Source organism: Leptidea sinapis, chromosome 27, assembly GCF_905404315.1.
Source record: "Leptidea sinapis chromosome 27, ilLepSina1.1, whole genome shotgun sequence".
NCBI lineage: Eukaryota > Metazoa > Arthropoda > Insecta > Lepidoptera > Pieridae > Leptidea > Leptidea sinapis.
Genome location: NC_066291.1, coordinates 2,981,034 through 3,004,248, shown reverse-complemented (window position 1 = coordinate 3,004,248; position 23,215 = coordinate 2,981,034). Strand labels below are relative to the sequence as shown.

At 33.6% G+C, this 23,215-nt stretch overlaps 1 protein-coding gene across 1 annotated transcript in view; it reads right to left on the bottom strand.

The window, feature by feature from the left end:
• The window catches only part of LOC126972747 (calmodulin-binding transcription activator 1), a 258,853-nt gene that overhangs the window by 79,568 nt on the left and 156,070 nt on the right, over positions 1–23,215 (bottom strand). The window contains exon 4 of the mRNA XM_050819761.1: positions 5,934–6,001. The gene's annotated coding sequence lies outside the window, so the exon portion shown is untranslated. The remainder of the gene's footprint in view (positions 1–5,933; positions 6,002–23,215) is intronic.

The following is a 23,215-nucleotide window of genomic DNA, read 5'->3' as shown; positions in this document are numbered from 1 at the left end:
GCACTGAAATGAACAATAGTTTAATCTGGGTCTTTTTACATTTATTTTTTTCAGTATAGAGGTTTTTGCGCTGCTTCTTCTCTCCCAGAGCGCCGTTTGTTTCCGGAGCGGTAGTAAGGTTCAGTATATTATAAATGACATCAAAAATTATTCTAAAGGAATCAATTTTGAGGAAATAAATGCCTTTTATGCCTTTTTATGTCTTTTATAATTTCTTAGAAATATGTCATGTATGTTGTTTTCTACCAATGTTCTTGACACATAAAATTAAATAAAAGTTAAATAGCTGATGGTGGAGGCTCTCGACCAATCTTTAAAAAAGGTGCTTTTTTGAATTTTCTTTGACATAATATTAAAGAATCTTATTATATTTGAGTTCATTTCTCGTCTTTAAACAGCACCAAATCTATCACTAGAATGCTCTTTATATATATTGAATGGCCGTTGTTATTTTTGAAATATCCTGGTGATCCTATAGTATCATTTTTAGCAATCCTACATGTATTCAAGTAAATCGAAATGGAAAAGTATGTGCATTCCATTACATAGATATACAGGGTGTCCCAAAGTTATGGGACATGAAGGGAAAGTACCTCAAATATCGTAGATGGGGTATTTTACTGAAAGAAGACTTTATGTTATTTTTAAAAGTTAATAATTCTGCATTCAAAGATTTTCTAAAAATTACTTGCCTCGTCTGGGACTCGAACCGACTTAAATGTAAAGAAAAAAACACCCCTACATTTATGATGCCAATCAAAAGAATGGCTAAAAACTAATTACTCTTCTTAAGTAACAGAGTATTTTAAAAGAAAGGAGCAACGTAAAATGTTTGAGTCAAATATCAAGAAAGTTACTTATTGCCGACGACGCGTTTGAAAAGTTAAAAGTTTAAAGATAGAGATACTATCATTCCATAGATAGCATTGATTATTCGTAAATAAGTACCCACTTCTTAATTAAAATACTTTATAGCATAGTGTTTTAGTTTATAAGCGATACGAGAATGTGGGCGAGTTACAAACAGAATTATACCTTATCATATCGAGTATTCACCATAAAATGATAAGAAAATCAAAACACAGCCAGACTCATTAAAAGATTGGCGATTTGCGTAAGACAGGAGGGATCACATTTTGAGCATTTAATTAATTAATTTACAAAAAAATACCCACTTAATTGACTACTTTCTCATATCTACATATCATAAAAGTAGGGGAGTTTTTTTTACATTTCAGTCGGTTCGATTCCCAGACGAGGCAAGTAATTTTTGAGAAAATCTTTGAATGCAGAATTACTAACTTTTAAAAATAACATAAAGTCTTCTTTCAGTAAAATACCCTATCTACGATATTTAAGGTATTTTCCCTTCATGTCCCATAACTTTGGGACACCCTGTATAGTTAAAGTTTATATAAAGCTATACGCATACATATACACACTATGCCATTCACATATTATGACTTGTGAGGCATTAAAAGCATTAATTTTCTCAAAATTAATTCCTTTTTTAATTATTTTCGTGTCATTCAAGCACTCTAACAAAGAAAAGCACAAAAATTTATACCATGATTCTTATTTTGCGCTCTTTCGAGGCTGTTCGTCAAGGTTGAGAAGTATATTCCGAAAAACCTTTAAACTGATTTATGGATATTGCTTGAACAGAGGTTTGGACATTGTTATAAAATTGTATTTTTGTTATATATAAAGACAAACAGCGAGTCTTAACTAGCATTAGTAAGTTTCCGTTTTTATATATATGAGAGGAGGCAAACGGGCAAGAGGCTCACGGGATGGGGAGAGGTGAGGCAACCGCCCATGGACATCCGCAACAACAGGTGTGTCAAGAAATGCGTTGCCAGCCTTTAAGGTGAGAAGTATGCTTTTTTCTTGAAGGTCCCTAAGTCGTATCTTTTTTTTTTTTTCGGGAAGACCGCTGCCGGTAGTTGATTCCACAAAGTGGCTGTGTTAGTTAACCTTCGTGAATGGAACCCTATGAACTATGTCCCTTCTGGTCAAAACTTGAAAAAAGTTTGTATTATTTATTTAATTAAAAAAAAATATGAAGGAAGCCTTCAACCAAAGAGTGGCCCATACTACTAATTAAAACATTAATTATTAAGAAAAACTTTATAACATAAAACTTTTTCTCTTTGTATAACTTATAATATTAGACATAAGTCAAGGTTGCTAACAATAATAATAATTTTTAATTTTTTTAGTTTAATTTAATTAATTAATATAGTACAAAAATAAAAGGCTTTTTTTTTACTTTTTACTTTAATTAAGTCAAATAAAACATACTTATTAGACATAATGTATTAAGTTATCGCCACCGTAGCCTCCAAGTTCGTGGCTCGATATCATTAATCCACAAATAGTTTTCAAATTAACTTTACGAATATTGAATTCAAATGGCTGTTGTTATAATATTTTTTGCGAAACTTAACACGGCACGAAGGTGAAATTTGCGTAACAAATGGCTCATTTCAACGCAAAATTGTACCAAATTGTACGATATAAAATATTTCTTCATGGAAGTCAAAAGTTATAAGAAATTAATTTCATTATATATTTGAAGGAATTTTATTGCTGTTGTGAGTTGTACTAGAATAACTCAACTATTCTGTTTAGATATTTCTATGGAGTGCCATTTTTTTTTTTAATATTGACACACTCTTATACAAATTATCTTGTTCCAAACTAGACATGGGTACTATGGGTACAAGACAACGATATATTTAAAACAATATACTTACTTAAACATACATAAATACAAATAAACATCTATGACTCGGAAACAAACACTCATATCCATCATATAAATGAATGCACCTACCGGGATAAGAACTCGGGACCTCTAGCTCAGTAGGCAAGGTCACTAGCCACTGGGCTATAGGGGTCGACAAAGGGGCTTGCATTAAATTTTAAAAGACATTTTATACAATCTCAAAACCACTTGGTGTAAAATAATTCACTCACTCTCTTGTAATACTAGCGTACTCATAGGAGCGTTGTTAACCTTTTAGCCCTTTGAAGGTAGCTTTATCCTATTGCCCTGGGAATACGCCGCTTAAAGAAGCTCATTCCAACGATAGTGGTAAGGAGTAGAAAAATCTTTGAAAACCGAACAACAGTGGCAAAATGAATCATAACTAGACGATAAGGATTATTATGGTAATTAAGTATAAAGTGTGATATGAAGGTTTACTTGAGCGGCAGGTCTTACAAATCTTTAGAACACTCTCCGTGATAAATATGGTAGTGCAACGAAGCGACATCTCTATGTAGCGCCAAGTGATCGAGCTGTTCACAGAGCACTGAATCCCTGACTATTGGAGTATTTCTGCGAGGCACCGGGTCAAATGGCTCCAGCTGATACTGGGATGTACCAGACCAGAGATAAGAACAATATTCCCTTTGGCTGGCTAAGAATAGAATCTCGCTATATCGTATACTCTAGTTTCTTCCAAGCTAATTTGGTTTTTGCCTTTAAGGCGACTGCGGGATTGGTTAGCGCTCGAGGTATTAGGGAAAATGGTATCGAAGAGTGGTGATGTAAAAACAAGGACTCGAACGAAGAATTTCATTGATTTTTACTAATAAAATGCTAGTCACTTGTAGTACCACAACTACAAAGTGACAGAAAGAAAGAAAGAAATATATATATTTCGAACAAACATAGTATTTACAATCATAAGCAAAACAAATATAGTAATATATTACATATTATAAAATGTGTTTTTGTTAGTCAGTGCCTCACTTATTTCATGTAGTATTATTTTTACAAATACTTTCTATGCAACCTGATATTTTTTAGTTTCAATTATTAGCAAAGTTTAACAGAACATGTAGCGTACGTCAACGTCACACATTGTTCGAGACTAACTCGAGTATATCCACTTGGGCGTAGTATTAGCTGCCGCACTTTGCGATTACGCCTGCGGTATCTAGTTCGAGCGCAGTGGAGACCAATCCTTAATCTAAGTTCGATATATTGATATTTCGATTATTCGATGAATTGGGTTCGCAAACATCATTTTAAAATTTTCCTAATGTATGTCATAGTATATGTTAAATTCATATCATACAAAACAAATTTATTAGGCTCAACATTCCCAATAGCTCAGCTCACAAATCACTAGTCATATTCGCACATAAGAATCAAAATTTATAACATCAAACGCTGACACTCGGTTACTCTATTGACTTTCAAACAATAGCTCATGTACACAATACCGCGTGCTATAGACACCCGATTAATACTGCGTGAACAATATCTCGTATCAATGTGAATCATCGATCACGGACGTTTTCAGACAAATAGCACCTTTGTTCTTACGGAATTAAACGAAGTTATTGTATAATAGTTCTGTGAACATTCAGAAGGGTATATATTTTGATATTTATCTAATTATATGCGAAACTACATTGTGTATATAATCTTAAATTTAAAAAGAGAATCGAGTATAAATATTTTTTATTTAAATGAAATTACACTATCTTATCATTTGGACAATGATAAGCGACTTATTAAAAGAATCTTTAAAATCGGTTCACAATAAAAGAAAAATCAGAACAATAACACAGCAAAGACTGTCGACTTGTAAAATCTTGTTTTTGTAGACGGCAAAAAAAATTGTATGTAAACAGTTGTTTCAATTTATAATATATATATCAACTTATTAAATGTAATGTAGTAAAAAAGTAAAACCCAGTGTAATACGATGATGACAAAGGCAACGAAAACTATCGTTAACTTACAATGTCCATATTAAATTTTAAGCTAACGACTGGATTCTGCGGGCACATCGAAATTCCAAAAGTACACTACGTCCTCATAAAGACTTAATATTTCAACAGTGCAGACTAAGAGAGCAGTAGTCACAGTGCAAGTTTTAATTTGCTTAAAGTTGTTACAACTTGGAACGAGTCCCTCGTTGGGCGCCAAATTAGGTACAGTCACAAGCTAACAGTATAAAAGTGGTGGAAGCAAAACTAGTGATAGTTTTAATTCATGCTTCTTCGAATAAATTTTTACTTCTGATTTCGCATGTATCTTTATCCCAAAGAAAGTTCCGACCAAGTGGTCATTAAAATTCATGATCAGTTGTCTCTTGCCTGCCTTCGGTATATCTAAGTAAATTTTTCAAAGGAGAGTGCAGGTAAAGTCTATTTAGATTCGAATAGGGAATGTCTTTGGGATATTTTCTCTCGTTGAAACAAATTTCAGTTGGTTTTGCTTTGAGTTTTACGGCGTGACATTAACTGATTTGTATTTTATATCTACTATGAAGTTGTAAATGTGGAAAGTAAAATAATCTTTTAGATTTTAGATTTCTTTAATAATCTTTGTATGTGATGGCCATTTAATGAGGTAGAATAGAAAAGGCTATCTAGAATTAAACTCAAAGTCTTGTCTAGTCTAAACTGGTAATTTTTCGTGTTATACACGCACAATTCTTAACGATTTGTATAATAAATTTACTAAATGATTTAAAAGCTACTGAACTGAGTCTCATTTCTGGGAAATACGTTTTTTATTCTTTATCTCATATGTCACTAAAAAATTCTACAGGGCATTTTTCGGCCGAAAAACGATCTATCCGTAAGAAAGATCCGTAAAACATCTCTCAGAAAACTTAATAATTTTTCACACCCATTGTTTTCCATCTTTTTCTTTCTTCGCATGACACTTTTTTTAATATTTTGGGTCAGCATTTTTTACACATATCGCTAAGAGCTTTACACATAAGCCATAATAGGTATTGTATTAAAAATTATACGAGAGTATAACCGCGGGATACAGCTAGTTAGATATAAAGTCAACAAGTTCTAATATCGTGCTAGATTTTTTCTTTAGAAAATTCCACGTTTATCTTAATTACAAGAGTTATAAAAAGTGTAGCAACAAATTAACTTAGTTTTCTTACCGTATTTTAACTTCCTTAGACTGCCATTCGCTGTGCTTGTCAAAGCTAATGAGGATGGCTGCGATCTCCTGCAACAATAAGAAACAATACTTTAATAAAACTAGTTCAAAGTATTTGAACGTGTTTATATTAAACATTAATATTACAAGTGATATCGCCATTTGTAAGTATTCTATACGTGTATACGAGTATATCTACTGGTAAAGTTATTTCAGTTTTATAACATATTAACATATAACATATTAAAGTTATTACAGCATATAATTGTACATAAACTAGTAATTACCTGGACGTCATTAGATAACAACAAAATCCGGGTTTCGATTTCAAAAATGATAACGTGGGTTAATCAGTGGATGTTGCTGTCATCTCTGGTCTGGCACACCCCAGTATAGGCGCCATTTGACCGCGTGCAACGCAGAGCAGCTCGAATTGTCGGGGACCCAGCGCTCTGAGAACGGCGTGTTCCGAAGAGCTGTTTAACCTAATTCCTGCTGCCAAATTCCACCTTAGCGTGACACGCCACAAGTTAAGATATCATCCCCACCATCTGGATGTGTGGCGGTCCTCCACAGTGCGGTTTTCAAGGAGCTTTTTTCCACGTACTACTTAGCTGTGGAATGAGCTTCCTTGTGCGATATATCCGGGACGATACGACATGGGACCTTCAAAAAAAGCGCGTACACATTCCTTAAAGGTCGGCAACGCTCTTGTGATTCCTCTGGTGTTGCAAGAGAATGTGGGCGGCGGTGATCACTTAACACCAGGTACGCTCGTTTGGCCTCCTATTTCATAAAAAAAACTTAATGTATCATCTAAAAGAACTTTGAATTTGATGTAACTCTAGGCGGCGGTTCATGCAGTTTTGGGCAATCTCCCTTAGTATCTAAGACATTTTGTGAATATTCGAGGTCTTAATGTAAACAATTTGTTATTTGAAGTGATACACTTTACTACTGGAACTAAATACACATATATTAATTCTAGAATTTATTTGGACGATGCGTGATGTGTATGGAAGACTGTGGGACAGTTGGCATAGGCTTTGGGCTAAAAGCTGTGGAAGCGTTATACCCACAGTAAATTTTGGTTCAAATAAAGTTAGTATAATCATAATATTATCAAATTTGGGAATTGTTTATGCTTGAAAAGTCATTCAATTCATGCCACTTCTTCACGATAAAGCTAAAATTTTCTGAAATCGTAGTAAAAGTTAATATAATATATAAAATTTTCATGTCGCGGTGTTTGTAGTTAAACTCCTCCGAAACGGCTAGACCGATTGTCATGAAATTTTGTGTGCATACTGGGTAGGTCTGAGAATCGAACAACATCTATTTTTCACTTCAAAATTTTTTTTATATTTTTCACAATATTTTTTTATTTTATTTTATTATAATTCAGCATTAAAAAATAGATACAACTTAAAATTTTCACCCTTTTACGATATACAACTATTTTTGTATCGCGATTTTATATTATTCTGTTCCATCCACATATCCGCTATAGGGTTGCAAGATGGCAATCGAATACAATAATTGTAGTACGATAAATTTGGAAGGTCTGAGAAACGGTTGCATCTACTTTTTATACCTCAAAATTTTTTTAATTACTTTATATGGTAATACAACGTTTGCTGGGTCAGCTAGTATGTTATAATTTTGCCATTCGAAATCCTCATTTTCTGGCAATGAAAAAATTATGGTTTTGAAAATTATTTTTAAATAGATATAGTTTTATATACTGATGATACTGATAAGGTCGACTGCGAATTTATTTAATAACTAGCTTTTTCCTACGACTTTGTTAGCATTATCTCGCTTGCATTAATGCTCTTCCTCGGGAATTCCTAAAATTGGGGATAAAATGTAAGTATTTAATCAATATCCATTTCAGTTAACCTACAAACCTTACAAATTGTATGTATAATTTTCATGATCATTGGTTGATTAGTTGAATAATATGGAACTGATATCGTATCGAACTATACCTATTATTTATTTATTTATTATTTTTATTTATTTATTTATTTATACTTTAATAAAACGGCGTAAGCCAATTACAATATTAAAGTAAGAATTAATTACAAACTAGACATATTACACAAATAATAGTTAATAAATACAAAGTTTACTGTAAATAACTAACAATTAATTAACATCCAAATACCGTTCATCCATTCCTCTCACAAAAACGCAAGCACTCTGTTAAAATCGTCTGCCATCCATCCGCAAATAAATCACAAGCAGGGTTGGCTTCGAGAAGAGCGTTGAGAGCAGAGAGAGACCTCGGTATAGGTGAGTTGGTGCGAGCCACAGTACGATGTGTCGGACTTGAGAACAATCTATGCTTGCGCCTCGAACAGTAATTGTCCGGTACAAAGATTCTACATAGCTCAACATGCAAACTCGCATCTATATCACCTCTGAGAACTCTGCACATAATTATAATTTGCCTACTTCAAGATTTCCGATTAATAATTGTATTTCTTTGATCAAGGTAAAGGATTCTCTACACTTCACTCAAAGGAGATGGCCTGACGATGGTGGGAGATACGATGACAATCGATGGACAATTAACACCACAAAATGGAAAGGACCGCATGGCGTGAGAAGTAGAGGTAACCCGGGCGCCCAGTGGCGGGACGAGATTGTATTCAAAGCACGAAGAAACTGAATGATCACTGATACTAACTACACATAGAGAAAAATGGAATTCTTTGGAGGAGGCTATTAACCTCACATTAGAAGGTGATTAAATTGCATTGGTGGTAGAGTTATTACGGTTAATTAGTAATATAATTATTATATATTAAATTATGTAATTTTATGAAACAATTTTGGAATCAATTAAAGTTATTTTTATTTTATTACTTTGATCTTGTGTCCTAAGCAGGATATTCATAGTTATGAGAATTTATCAATATAAACTATTACTACTTTTAATACTAAAAAATAAATAAGAAATGTATTATTAAGAGTAGATATTTTAAATATAAATAGTAAGCTCGCTAGTTTCATTTAATTTAAGAAATTCTCAGTGCATATTATGTTAATTTTTTATTTATAGAATCGGAGGACAAATGAGAATACATTCGAGTCACCTGATCGCGTGTTATGTGATCAGCGCTTCACAAATTCCCTTGTGACACTCACAATCAAGAGCACTGATGACCTTATAAAGTATAAACGGTATTAATAAGGACCAAAATAGTACCTTGGGGCATACCACAATAAATCTCTGCGAAACTATCAACACTACAAACTGTACCTGTTGCGTCGTTGAGTAACAAACTAGCGAACATACGTCGTGAAAAATGAGAACATACAGCCGAAAAACGAACAAATCCCAAAAGAATCAGTACTCAGTCAAGTAGGCAGGCGTTTCCTTGTTCCTCCAACGAATTCAAGCTACTTAACTATGCTCAACTCGCCCCAGATTGCTCCGACGGTGTAATAAATCTTAGGGTCACGTGGTCCCACTGTGTTTATAAATTTAACGGAGCAATTTGAACGCTATCTCGATCTTGGTTTTTGCTTGAAAACTTTTTAAGTGAATGGGGTATTTGTTAACCTTTGTGTAAAGTTTTATTTAAGTCGGCTCAAGTATTTACCAAGTTGTGACATTCATGAATTGATTGTGTTGTTTCCTTGACAAGGGTCAATCTACAACAGAAATTAATATTTCCAAAATACAATTTGTGGTAACTCGCACAGTTCAAATTTCGCTTTTCAAATTTCAAACATGATCAATTAGGAGTTTTATTAAACCTCATTAAAAGTCACAATAATACTTTTAATGACGTCACCATACAAACTCACTAATTATTCCGAAAAAAAAAACATTATTACAATGCTTAGCAGTATTATTCTCGACGCCCCTACCCGCTGCTCGTCATACCAACTCAAGGATAGCACTGAGTTGACTATATGAGATAAATATCTATGACATATAGTTTTGTAGATAAGTAAGGTTAGAGAATACTTCTCAGTACGATCCATTATCCTTACTTTGAAGCCCAATGATTTGGTGTGATTTGGAAGGAGATTCGCATCAAACATAATTAATACTTATTGCTTGGGGTAAGTGGGGTTAAATAGACCTTTTTTATATAAGAGTGCAAATAGGAAAGAAGGCAGTTGGTAAGATGACCGCCCATAGACATCCGCAAAACCAAGGGTCACGAGATGTGTTGCCGACCTATAAAGTGGGTGTATGCTTAAAGCTTGAAGGTCCCTGAGTTGTATAGATTCGGGAAAACTGCAGCCGGTATTTGATTTCACAATATGGCTGTGCGAGGCAAGAAGTTCCTCGCGAAACGCGTTGTTATGAGAGGCCAGACGTCAACATGATGATAGTTGAATTACGCATTCTGATGTAATGTCCAGTGATGAAATTTAGCTGCTGGTATCAACCCGAACAACTCCTATGAACACTATCCGAGATATATGCATATAAGATGCAGAGAGAACCCACATCTCGACGCAACGACAAAAAATCAAGCTGGTCGGAGCTGGCTTGATCGTCGATGCCTAGTATAGGAGTTCTGGAAGGTTAAACCAAATTGGCTTCGCATAAACTGGGATTACCTAATAGAGCGAGAGAATTCTTCAATCCACCTAAAATCTATCGCTCTATAAGGTGCAAGTATAAGTCAAGCCTCATATAAATTACTGCTCTTACCTCTGGTTACCTATGGTGCACATCCATATATGCTTATGTTTATGGTTTGTAAAGTGGCTTTGGAACAGTTCAGTGCAACCAATTTTATTTAACTGCGACCAATGTGATGTATTGTGATAGCCACTGTTAACTATAGCTCACTGCTCAGATTGATTCTTTCATGAATCCTATTATATCTTTTGCAGTGAGCTGACGTATCTCAAGTGCATTCTTATATCCGCTCGAACCATTTGACCGCGTGCAATGCAGAGCTGTTGAAACCATCACGGGTACTCTGTGAAAGCCTTGTTTGCCTGACGTTAGAGACTTCATTATTCGTCTGCATTTATCAGCAAGAAAATTCAGAACAGCTGTTTCATCTGATTTCTGTATCCGTATTCCACAAGCACACCTCACGCTACAAACGAAGAAATTACCATCTCCATGTTTTTTTGACAATAAGGTACGAAACGAATAGGACGTTTAGCTGATGGTAATTAAACACCCTACCCATTACAATGCAGTGCCGATCAGGATGATTGAAAAACCCATAAGTTCTGAGCGGCACTACAATTTCGCTCGTCTCCTTAAGACATAATAACGGTGCCCTTCAGACCTAAACACAATAATGCTTACACATTACTGCTTCATGGCAGACATAGGCACCGTCGTGGTACCTATAATCTAGCCGGCAACCTGTACAAAAGAGCTGGTAACCTGCATGTGGATCTACAATGTGGTTGTCAAGGAACTTTCTTCAATGTGCAACGCATCTATGAAATGATCTTCCATGAGCGATATTTACATAAAGTATGTTTGGCTACTTTCTTGTGATTCCTCTTGCAAGGTAGTACGAGTATTGGTGATGACTTAAGATCAATAGACACTCGTTTGCAATACTCTTCCTCAAAAATGTCAGTCCAAAAAATCATTTTTCGGTTGTATAAGATAGCCATTTTTACTGTCCATAAAAAAGATATAAAAGCCAAATAAGATAAGTAAAGCGTGACATGAATCACAGCAACATCTAATATACGACTTGTCCATATTAAAATGCCCCCCACAAACATTTACATACACGATAAATAATTTACGCACGCATGTATCACCCGGACTCAATTTACCCCGTTCTACCTTTTTTCTGTAATCATAAAAAATATTTTATATTTTCGTATTATGAGAAGCTTATTGTCGGTCCCCGAATATCGTGCCGTTTGGTCGGTATTCAGGACGCCGGCGCTATCGACATAAAATTGCGAAATATCGGCCTCCAGTACCACTTACTTATCTTTTATATAATAATGAATAAAATATGCGTCTACGTGAACACTGGGCACACTTTTAAAGTTTTTGCGTAATTGCATTTAAAATTTACCGCATGAAATAACGTTTTATTATACGATGCTAAATGTTGTTTTTTAAATGAGCTACTTTTTTGATAGGGGTTGACAAGAAATATGAATAAATTTGCTTATAATATGATGTAGATGATAATCATTCTTTGTCGTGGAAAACAGCGCAGTAAATAACAATTTCATTGCTTTATTAATATATTGGTAAATTTATATATTTATTAGCTGACCCAGCAAACGTATTTCCATACCAGTGGGAGGCTCCTTTGTACAAGATAGCGGCTAGAGTATGGGTACCACAACGGCGTCTATTTCTGCCGTGAAGCAGTGGCGCCGTAGCTAGTAATATTACTGGGCAAATGAGACTTAACATCTTTATGTCTGAAGGTGACGAGCGCAATTGTATTACCACTCAGAATTTTTATGTTTTTCAAGAATCCAGAGCGGCACTGCATTGTTATGGGCAAGGCGTATTAATTACCATCAACTGAACGTCCTGTACGACTCTTCCCTTAAAATTCTCTTCTCTTAAAATTTTTGGGGTATAAAAAATAGATGTGGGTTGAATCTAAGACCTACCTACTACTACCTACACGAGAATTTTATATATTAGATAAAAATATTGCTTAACAATTGAAAATAATGTTTACATAGAAGTTTGTGAAGCTATGTATAAGTTTTTACTTTTATTTTTACGTGCAACTACGACAGATATTTTTTTTATTTTATGAACCTTTCCGTTCCGGGAAACTCTGATCGCGTGGTATGCCTCAGATCGGCGTGATTTTGGAGCTCGCGCAGCGTTCTGTCGATGCGCATTATTTTACGTGTATCAATAGATTGCTTATAATTAGTATGATTTGAGTTAATGTGTCTGAAAGCTATTAAAACAAGCTATAAGACCATGCAAAATAAACCATCTTATAAACAAAATAAGGGTTAGAACATGGTGAGGGAATAGTGTGCCGTACGGCACTCTATTTTATACTCGTCATTTAATTGTAACGAAGCGATGGCCATCACTCTTACTCTCTTGCAGAATCAAATTAATTCATAAATTAACTTTAAGAAGACATTGCCGTACTATGAGGAGCAAGAAATTGCTACTTTTCCAACGATGTCCAAAAATACGAATACGAATTTACCATGCCATCGTATAAGACAAAACTCTACAAGAAATTTAGTTTTGGTATAGTCTATAAAGGAACACATTTGTTTAGCGCTTATGAGCAATTTAAGATAGACAATAGTTTGCTTGGACTATTTCATATTATTCACTATAATAAATCTATTTGAAACTAATAATATGTAATGTTAGTATAATTTAGTCTCTAAATGTAATACGCAATTCAGTATTAGAACTTTTATAGCACGTCTGTTGATAATAACAACTCTGATAAAAGCACGTTTTCTGCTAAAATAAGGGAAAAGTCATTAAAATTTTCGCCCTTAGGGAAAAGACATTCTCCGAGCAATAATTGATAAGGCTACGCTTTGAGTCGGGATCAAAGAGCGTATAAAATAAAGCCTATAATTTCGTGAATTTCTTACTTACGATACTCTAGACATGACCAGCTCAGCTAATAGTTGGACTATACTGAAAGAAACGAACACGGGTTCTCTTAAAAAAACATACATCAATTTAATTATATTGTTTTATTTGATATCAGTTAGGTTTTGGATTAATTTAATTTTGTATGATTTGACTAAACTACTATGTTTAAAGATCTGTGTATGTTTTTTTTTTTAATTTTTATGGAAAAGGAAGACAAACCGCTGCCCACATTCGCGTTGCCGACCTTTAAAGAAGGTGTACGCGTATTTTTTAAGGTCCCATGTCGTATTGTCCCGGAAGAACGGCACAAGGAACCTCTTTCCACAGCTTTGTATTACGTGGACTAACACGGTAAGGAAAAAGATGTAAATTACAGTAGATGCTGCAATCGACACACACTGTGAATATATAAACATAATAACATTAACAGTGAACATTAACAATTATAAAGATATATCTTAATATATATAAATTAAGTGTCACGTTGTTTGTCCGCGATGGACTCCCGAACGGATTTAAATACTTCAGTTTATTCCAACTTGAGAGATAGGATAGTTTTTATTTCGATTTTTGACCCATAATTATTTTAATATCAAATATTTGTTTTGTATGGACATATTTTTAACCGACTTCAAAAAAGGAGGAGGTTCTCAATTCGTCGGTATGTTATTTTTTATGTTTATAACCTCGAAACTTTCCACTGGATGAACCGATTTCGATAATTCTTTTTTTATTTGAGGGCTAGTGCTTCCCGTGTGGTCCCATTGTAATTTGGTCCAGATCTGACAGTGGCGTCCATGAGAAAACCATAAAAGTCTTAAATTTGCTATACATACGTATAGCAAAGTGGATGATAAATTTACGAATAACTCAATATTGCGACAACGGATTTCAATGATTCTTTTTTTATTGGAAAGGATATACTTCAAAGATAGTTTGGTTAGGTTCTGATTACGGAACCCATGACAAAGTAACGGAACACTGTCTGTAATTAATTAAAAATTTAGTATATCTACACATATTTTTAGTGTACTTCAAATTCACTAAAAACCATAAAAAAAATTAACAAAAAGACAACAGAACAACGTCTGTCGGGTCAGCTAGTATAAATATAAATATTGATGTACTTTGGTTCCAACCGCTCCGCTTGTCAATGTTACACTATGTTAAAGAACTCAACCATCGAATCAAGCCCATTGGTTTATTACTGGGACCCTCAACGCCCTTCAGTTCCGCTAATGGTGCTATAAGGGCTTGATGAATGACGTCACACTAATAACTGTATCTAAATATTTACGTACCCTTGTGGTATTGACTCTATTTGAAATTGTCGTTACATCAACTGTAATTCCGAGATACGACTTTGACTATGGTTTTATAATTCTTAATAACAGATTTGAATTAATTGGAAAGGCATAAATATTTTTCGTCTCTTTTTTGCCTTGGTAAGAGACCTGATATCACCTCTATGTGGTCACCATTCTCTCTTGTAACAGTACAAAAATAATATTAGTCAATTAAACGTATTGATACATGACGGGGCAGGATCAAACCGGAGCACCATGAAAGTCAATGGTACTAAAAATTTCGCCAGTGACGCAATTTTTCTCCGTTTTTTTATTTTTATTTTTTTGAATCGCCCTCGTGACGCATTGGAGTATTTTCATTTATAATAAAGTATATTTTACAGTCAGATGCGATGAAGAAGACAATCCTGTATTTTTCGTTTGTTTCTATCGAAATTTTCTATAATCAGTTCTTTAGCAGTATTAATAATTTATTTTTGTATACCTCACAAAGATGGAATGAAAATCATGTTTTTTCGATAATATAGATAAAACTAGTAAAAAAATTATAATATATAGCATTATCTTAATTATTGTCGAGTAAAAAGTACTATTTTGGTTAAGTATGATTTAATTCCATATTCGAGTTCTAGTTAAAATTTTTCACTAAAGCGAAAAACAGTTAACTCCTGGTCGTATTTTTTGCGTGTAGATCAACAAAATGGGTATCAAAGAAACTTTCAGCTTGAAAAAGAGATTTATTTGCAGAATTTGTTTTTTTCGTAGATAAAAAATTTAAAACGATGATATGTTGTAATAATTGTTTTTAAGTCTCAAATTTTATGAAAAATCTTATTTTAGTGTTTTTTATCATTCACTATCCTTATAACGCTGGATAATACTGCAAAGTGGGTTTTACCATTAGATAGTTCTCATTTTTTTAAGAAAAAGTGTATTTTTAACTCAGTTTTACAAAAATCGATACTTAATCGGTTTTACCATTAATACGACGATATTATCACACAAATTATTAAAATCCCTACTAATATTATAAATGTGAATGTAAATTTGTTTTAAGCCGGAGCCACTGAACCGATTATGATGAAATTTGGTACAGCGATAGACTAGAGCTTGGGAAAGGATATAGGCTATATTCTATTATCCCGAAAAAACCCATGATTCCCGCGGGATTTGTGTGAAAACCTGAAATCCACGTCGATGAGTTGTAACTATACCAATTTTAGTTTATACACCGTTTAGTTTACCATAATAATCTTCCTAGAAATAAGATTCACATATATATATGTTGGGAACGGGAGCCGGAACTAGAATAGGACATGAGATATCTTTATTTCCAAACTTGCCTATTATTTCTAAAAACCCTTTATCCGTGCGAACGGAGTCGCTGGCATTAGCTAGTATTATAATAAATATGATGTGATTAAACGAAATATTGAAAATTTGGACCATGAAATCATTTATCTCGATAACCTTGCTCTTACTAAAAGGATTCTAAGTTATCAACTAGTTTTTAAAATAAATATCTTATTTTTATATCTCTTTTCAGAGTTATTATTAAATCTTCAGAAAATATATCTTGTTAATTCTTGCCGTGTAGAATAAAGTAGAATATTAATCTTTAAGTGCAAGTAATTAGTAAGGTCGGATTAGCTTGGCGGGTTGGTATTAGGTAGAAGCGGTTAAGTCGCCTATTTAACTGGGAGGTTCAAACTCGGTTAGCTGGCGCGGCTTGCGTTTAAATTGTTTGCAAATGACGATCATTGTTTTGGAGAGCTAATCATGAATATCTTGTATTAACCTTATCATTTATATTTTGTATGAGATATTTTAAAGGGTTCAGCTTCAATATAAGCCTACAATATAATAATAATACTGACACACTCTTACGCAAACTATCTTGCCCCAAACTAGGCAGAGCCTGTACTATGTGTGCAAGACAACGATATATTTAATACAATATAATTACTTAAATATACATATAAACATCCATGACTCCGAAACATTCAAACATTCGTATTCATCATATAATGATGAGTAGGCAGGGTCACTAACCACTGTGCTTTAGTGGCTGTCATATACAATATTAATATGGCTATATTGATCCACGGGGTCTAACCCAGACCTCAGAACTTCGATGAAGCTGGGATTCATAAAAAGAGCACGGAAATACTCCAAGCCAGCCATAATGAGAGCATTATGCAGAGGCAAAGGGCAGGTCCGGCCTCATTTGAACTATTGTTGTATCTCTATCCTTGCTCACCCCAGTATCAGCTCGAACCACATCACCATGTGCAATGCAGAGCTGCTCGAATTGTCGGAGACCCGGTGCTTTGTGAACGGCTAGATCACTTCGCGTTGCGTAGAGACTCCACTTCGTTGATTGTCTTCTACCGCATATAGCATGGAGAGTGTTCCAAGGAGCTGTTTTACCAGATTCCAATAGCTGAATTCCATTGATCGCACAACACGCCACACATAAGTATATCATCCCCACCATCTGGATCTTTGGTGTTCTTCTACAGTGCAATTTTCAAGGAACTCTCTTTCACGTACAATCAAACTATGAAATTTTCTGGTGTTGCAAGACAATGTGGGCGGCGGTGATCACTTAACATAAGGTGACCAGTACGCTTGTTTGTCCTCTTCTTCTATTAAAAACACAATTCGAAACAAAACAATAAGACCTAGGTGACGAGAAAACACAGCAAACTAACAAATCATTAATCCATATGAAATATTTAAGTTTCCTTTCATTTCCCATCAAAGCAACTATACTTCAACCAAGGAAGGAATTAGTTTATTTATCTAAAAGCTTTATAAATATAAATATAAAGCTATTTACAAAGTAAAGCCAGATGAAAAAGTGAATTTATATTGAAGCGATCGCGTTTATCTTCTTGATAAGGCTAACAAACGCCAGTTTTCCGCTTCGCTACAAAAAGCTTAGGCTTTTCCGATAGCGAGCTTTTTATAGAACGATCACCTACATACCGCTGGAGTTTATGGCTCGTTCGTTGGTTTTAGTGTTGTCTGTCCGTGGTAAGCCGACTGTACGGGTATTATTAAATAAAACTTTACCTTCCACTTTATTTTCTTTTTTAATATCTCATGAATATTTTATGATCCAAGATCTAATGTAGTAACAAAAGAAACTAAGAAAAGAATTCCTGCGTCGGGTGGGCAATTTTTATGAGCGTTTTTTTTTAAACGAGTCTAGTTAAATGGCTATAGAATGAGAGTGAGTCGCGACGCTCGGTTATGTAGCGCTTGTTCGTTTAAGTTTGCCTAGAGTCGACTAAGCGAGTTATAGCAAAATTTTGCAGAGTAATTTATACACAATTATATTTTTTTAATGTTTAATAACTTTACAAATATATAACAAAAAACTTATTATTGTTTTTAGTTAACCTTGTCTCGATGAATTTTTCAATTCTGTCATATTATTATCTCCCACTGCTCCTTTGCACAGGATGCTGGCCAGATTATGGGTAACACAACGGCGCCTATTTCTACCGTGAAGAATAATATGTAAAAATTACTGTGTTTCCGTCTGAAGGGCACCGTAGCTAGTGGAATTACTGGGCAAATGAAACTTAACATCTTACGTCTTAAGGTGACGAGCGCAATTGTAGTGCCAATTACCATCATATGAACGTCCTGCTCGTCTCGTCCCTTATTTTCATAAATAAAAAAATAGTAAAAAGTATTATAGTTTTAAGAAATACCGATTTTTTATTTAAACTTGGAGCTCTAAGTAGATTAACAATCTAAGAAATCCGCATATCATGGATATCGCATTTGTAAACGACGTGTTCCATTGCCAAATTGTAATTCAGTTAATTGATAATTACAATAAGTGGTATCACGTATGTAGGTTTGCCTTCTTTTTCTATAAGAAACCGGGTGCCGTATAAGATATAAAATTATTAAATACAAGACAAGCTTACAATAAATTATACTTATATTTTTGAGATTTCACGTCATTGTTTATATAAAATACCAGGGCACTATAAAATAGAGACAATGACAAGAGACAGGCTATAAAAGTTTATAAAATTCAATAAATGTAAGATATGCACCACATTAATTTTTATTATTGTAATACACGCTGTGATAAAACATCAGCTATGTACAAAAACGTTCTATACACAAGCTATACACATATAAGTACATATCATTTGCAATCTGATAGCGGAACGGCAAAAGTGTGCTTAAAGACAATGTAAGCACACTTTTCTCCTTAGTCGTGTAAGCAGTCACTGTCCGAATCGGGTTCTAACTTTAACATACGTAACCTGAATTAAATAAACGTTTTACATTGCTTCTTAATGACCATGAATATTTTAAAAAACTGGAGTAAATGCGGCAATGTAATAGATATAGGACTAGAAACTTATTATGGTGTAATTTGTGGCATGTTCCATATACCAGCTTCATTTTTATACGACGTTATTTATCTATTATGTATACAACGTCTTTGGTTGTGTAACTAAATTTTCAATACTATTGACAAAAAGATATCGTCACAGGAGAGCCATACTTATGGGAATTACTTTGCTTACACTTCGACTACGGAACCCTAAAATAATATGCATAGGGTACAATGACCGAACCAACACCTCGTTCAAAACTCCATGTATGATCGCGTGAAAAAACGACATATTCAGATAAATCTAATTAGATAATCTAAAATTTCGGCATGTCCCAGTCGAAAAAAATAAATATAACAAAAAAAAACTAAATTATACTGCCATTTACATTCCTTGGCTTCCCACTTAATTAATGAAGAGATTAAAAATAGATTGTCTTAAAAAAACATATTTTCAGAAGTTATCGTGTCTACCCTGCTATGCGGGCTATAAATCCACACCATAAGCCACTAAACCCAATTTTTTTTATGTGCAAATAAGAATAAATCGATTACAATTTTTTTGATATGTTCAACAATCGGATAAAACCTTCATAAACGAAGAACGCGAACAAGAAGAGAAGTTCAATAATCATTTAATTTTCTTACGATGTGCTTTTTATATCAATTTAATTGTTATATACGCGAAAATACGTTGGAGTTTTGAGTTTTAGGCCCTAGTAGAACATACCTTATGCTTAAGGCATGCAATAGCTTATATTTACCACAATTGCGGACAGATTTCGGGTTCTAAGCTAGTATGTGATATCATATAAACAGTTAGACAATAACAACGTTACAGATTTCCCAGAGGGATCCCCGCACAAAACATTAATTGCTTCTGCCTCTAGGCGTTTGATAACCACCAACCACATTACACGTACGGACTTTTTGATATTTAAATCATGCAGAACATTTAATATCTTTATGTTTGTTCATTTGGATTTAATTGCCCAAGGTAACTATGAACGTAAGGATATTTTAAATCTGTCGCAGGTATGTTGTCAAGGCCGTGAATTTCAATTTCACTAGCAATATTATAATTAAGCGGTAGATTGTCAATTGACTTTATTTCTTACAATTTAACGGCCTGGTTATAGTGACATTGTAATGTCACTGGCACCTCTCTAGTGATATTGTAAGGCAATGATATTCTGACAATTTTACTGGTACTTAGTTTATCTCTGATTGTTCTGTTTTTTGTATCTATTGTATATTTATTATTTTTAGTTATACATTATTATAATCAACTAATTGTTATCTAAGCGAATCGGGTCTTATTCACAAATAGGTCCCAAAAACAAATAAACACTGCGAGCCGAGCCGAGCGTAGCGTGCCGCGGCAGTGGCCGGCGAGAGCCAGAACCGGATTGGCAATTGATCACAACCATAGCTAATCGGCCAACGTTTACGACTATTTCAACAGTAATTTCAATGTTTACTATTTTTGTTTTGCAAATTGCATATGAAAAAAATTATAAATTAGAACGCTCGACGTCTCACACTGCTAACTTCATTTGTAATATACCTAGATTTATTATCGTATCCCAATAGTGTACCTGTGACATTACGATGTCACTAAAACCGTGCTGTTAAATCGTCAGAAATGAAGTCGATTGTTAATCTACCGTTTAAAATTAATATCACTAGTGAAATTGTAATATCCTGGCTTTCAGAATATACCTACGACATATACATCATCAATAAAGGACTTCAAGAAAGCGTTTAGGATTTATATTCAATTGAATTTGTTTTTTTTTTTTTACTATGAGAAAGTATTCAACAAAAGTATTTACAGTTTACCGTTGAAATGTTAAGTGATGGGATTTAATTTTTTTTAACTAAAAGTATTTCTCTAGTATGATAACGATGTCTAGGTAAACCACATTTTAAATATAGGCAAATATTATTAATCACATTATTCTCTTATTTTAACATTTATAATTTACAATTTACACTGATAACTCATTTCATACGATTTAGCTTATATTTACATATATATTTACTAAATAAAATAATTTTCAACCAAGCAGATAACAACGACAGGCCTAGAAACTAAATAACATAGTTTTGAACATCTAAGCTAGCTGTACTTGTTACTTATTTCTAATATTGTGAGTTGGTTTAGTTTGAAATATTAAATATTCGGTGAAACCTGGTCTCTTATTTCCTCTCCATCCCTTCCTTTATCCGCGATCCCTCCCGCCCCACACCCCTCTTATACCTATATATTATACATGTATATAACGTATATAACTTAAAAGTAATGACTAGAACTTAAAACTAACGAGTTTTAAGTTCTAGTCATTACTTTTAAGTTAGGTTAAGTTATAGCAGATAGCCAGGTTTTCCCAGTTTCCTTTATTTTCCCCCACAACTCAGATGTATTAGTTATAAGCATAATAAAGTTTTATCCCTCATCACGTAGATAGGGTTAAAGAAATAAGTTTCTGAGGCCTACGTTTTTAAGGCTTAATTGTAAATTGCTATAATAAGTAGATTATAAGTAATTATGTATTTTGAAATTTGAATTTCTTTTTATGAGAATTCACAGGTGCATTACCGGTCCTTTTCTAAGTACATCTTAAATCATTTCAAAGTTTCTGTATTTTGGTTAAGCTTCTTAAGAACTGTATTGTAGTTAAACTGACACACTTTACCAGCATTTTTAAATTAAAAAATAGTTTATTTACAGCTATATATAATAGTGAGACAGCTCAAAATTTTACAGAGTGTGTCTTACTTTACTTTACTACCAATGCAACAATAAATCTATTACAAATTTATTTTTCCTGGTGACTAATTTAAAAATGACCACCATGTTAAAAACAATATTGTGTTATTTAAAAAAAGTTAAGTATGTGTTGAACACTTGTTGTAAAAAGTTCTATTACAAATATGTGTCTTTCTGACGTTTATATCAAATAATATCTTTATACATTCCTTATATTTAAACACGAGGTGTGTCGTACGCACAGATCATATTCTAGGAAGATTTATATTATATGATGACAGATAGATGACAGCTGTCAAAAATTGCGTTCCGTTCCTTTAACAATTGGTCCTGTACGCTTCAGTTTATTTTGTGCTTAACGGTGTATTTGTTAAACACTAGCTTAACAGTGTTTTGTAATAGAAAAAGATAAAGTCCATTTTAGACGTCGTTATTGTTAGATCACTCTCTAATAAAGCACGTCTCTAAGTTTTAAATTATTGCTTTGTAATAACACTTGTGATTGTTTCTTGTACAAAACTCCTTATAAACTACGTAGTTATTATATTTTCTACAATAGTACGGACCCCGCGTGCAAATCAAACTTGATCAAAATCAGTTTTTGTTAACTTTTCATGAACAATAATAATCAAATCTCTCAACGTACAAGGTATAATTATCTCAGCTGAATAAAACTCTAGCAATTGTAACTTTCTGGAAAGTTCGATAAGTTAAACAATAAAGCCGCGGAAACAGATTTTAATTAAATATTAAAAGAATACCGGCCATATTGGACACGTTGCCAGGGGAACAGAAGGTAATTAATGCTAACTTTTACCGAGTTTAAGCGTATTATTCTCAGATTTATTTTGAAGACAATTGCAGCTGTATTAAAGAGAATTCTTTTCTTCGTTAGTCTAAAATTGCTGACAGTAAGCGCGATTGTGACGTCACAGGTCCCGTACTGATGAAATAACAACGTTTCATTCTTTAACAATATTATATACAATCAAATGAAATATTAGTACTACTATCAAAATAATATATTTATTTTTAAAATTTTTGAAACTAGATTTAATAAACCATTGTTATTTTTTTTAAAATGATAAACACTATTACAGATACATTATTACACAAATTAAATTTAAAAACAAAATTCGACTCGAAACCGCGACCTCTCACGTTCCGTGCGAGCGCGCTTCCACTGAGCCAACCGTTCGAGTGACGCATCGTTCATATTTCTTGATATGTCATGATCAACTCTCAGGTTGTGGCTTTATTGGGA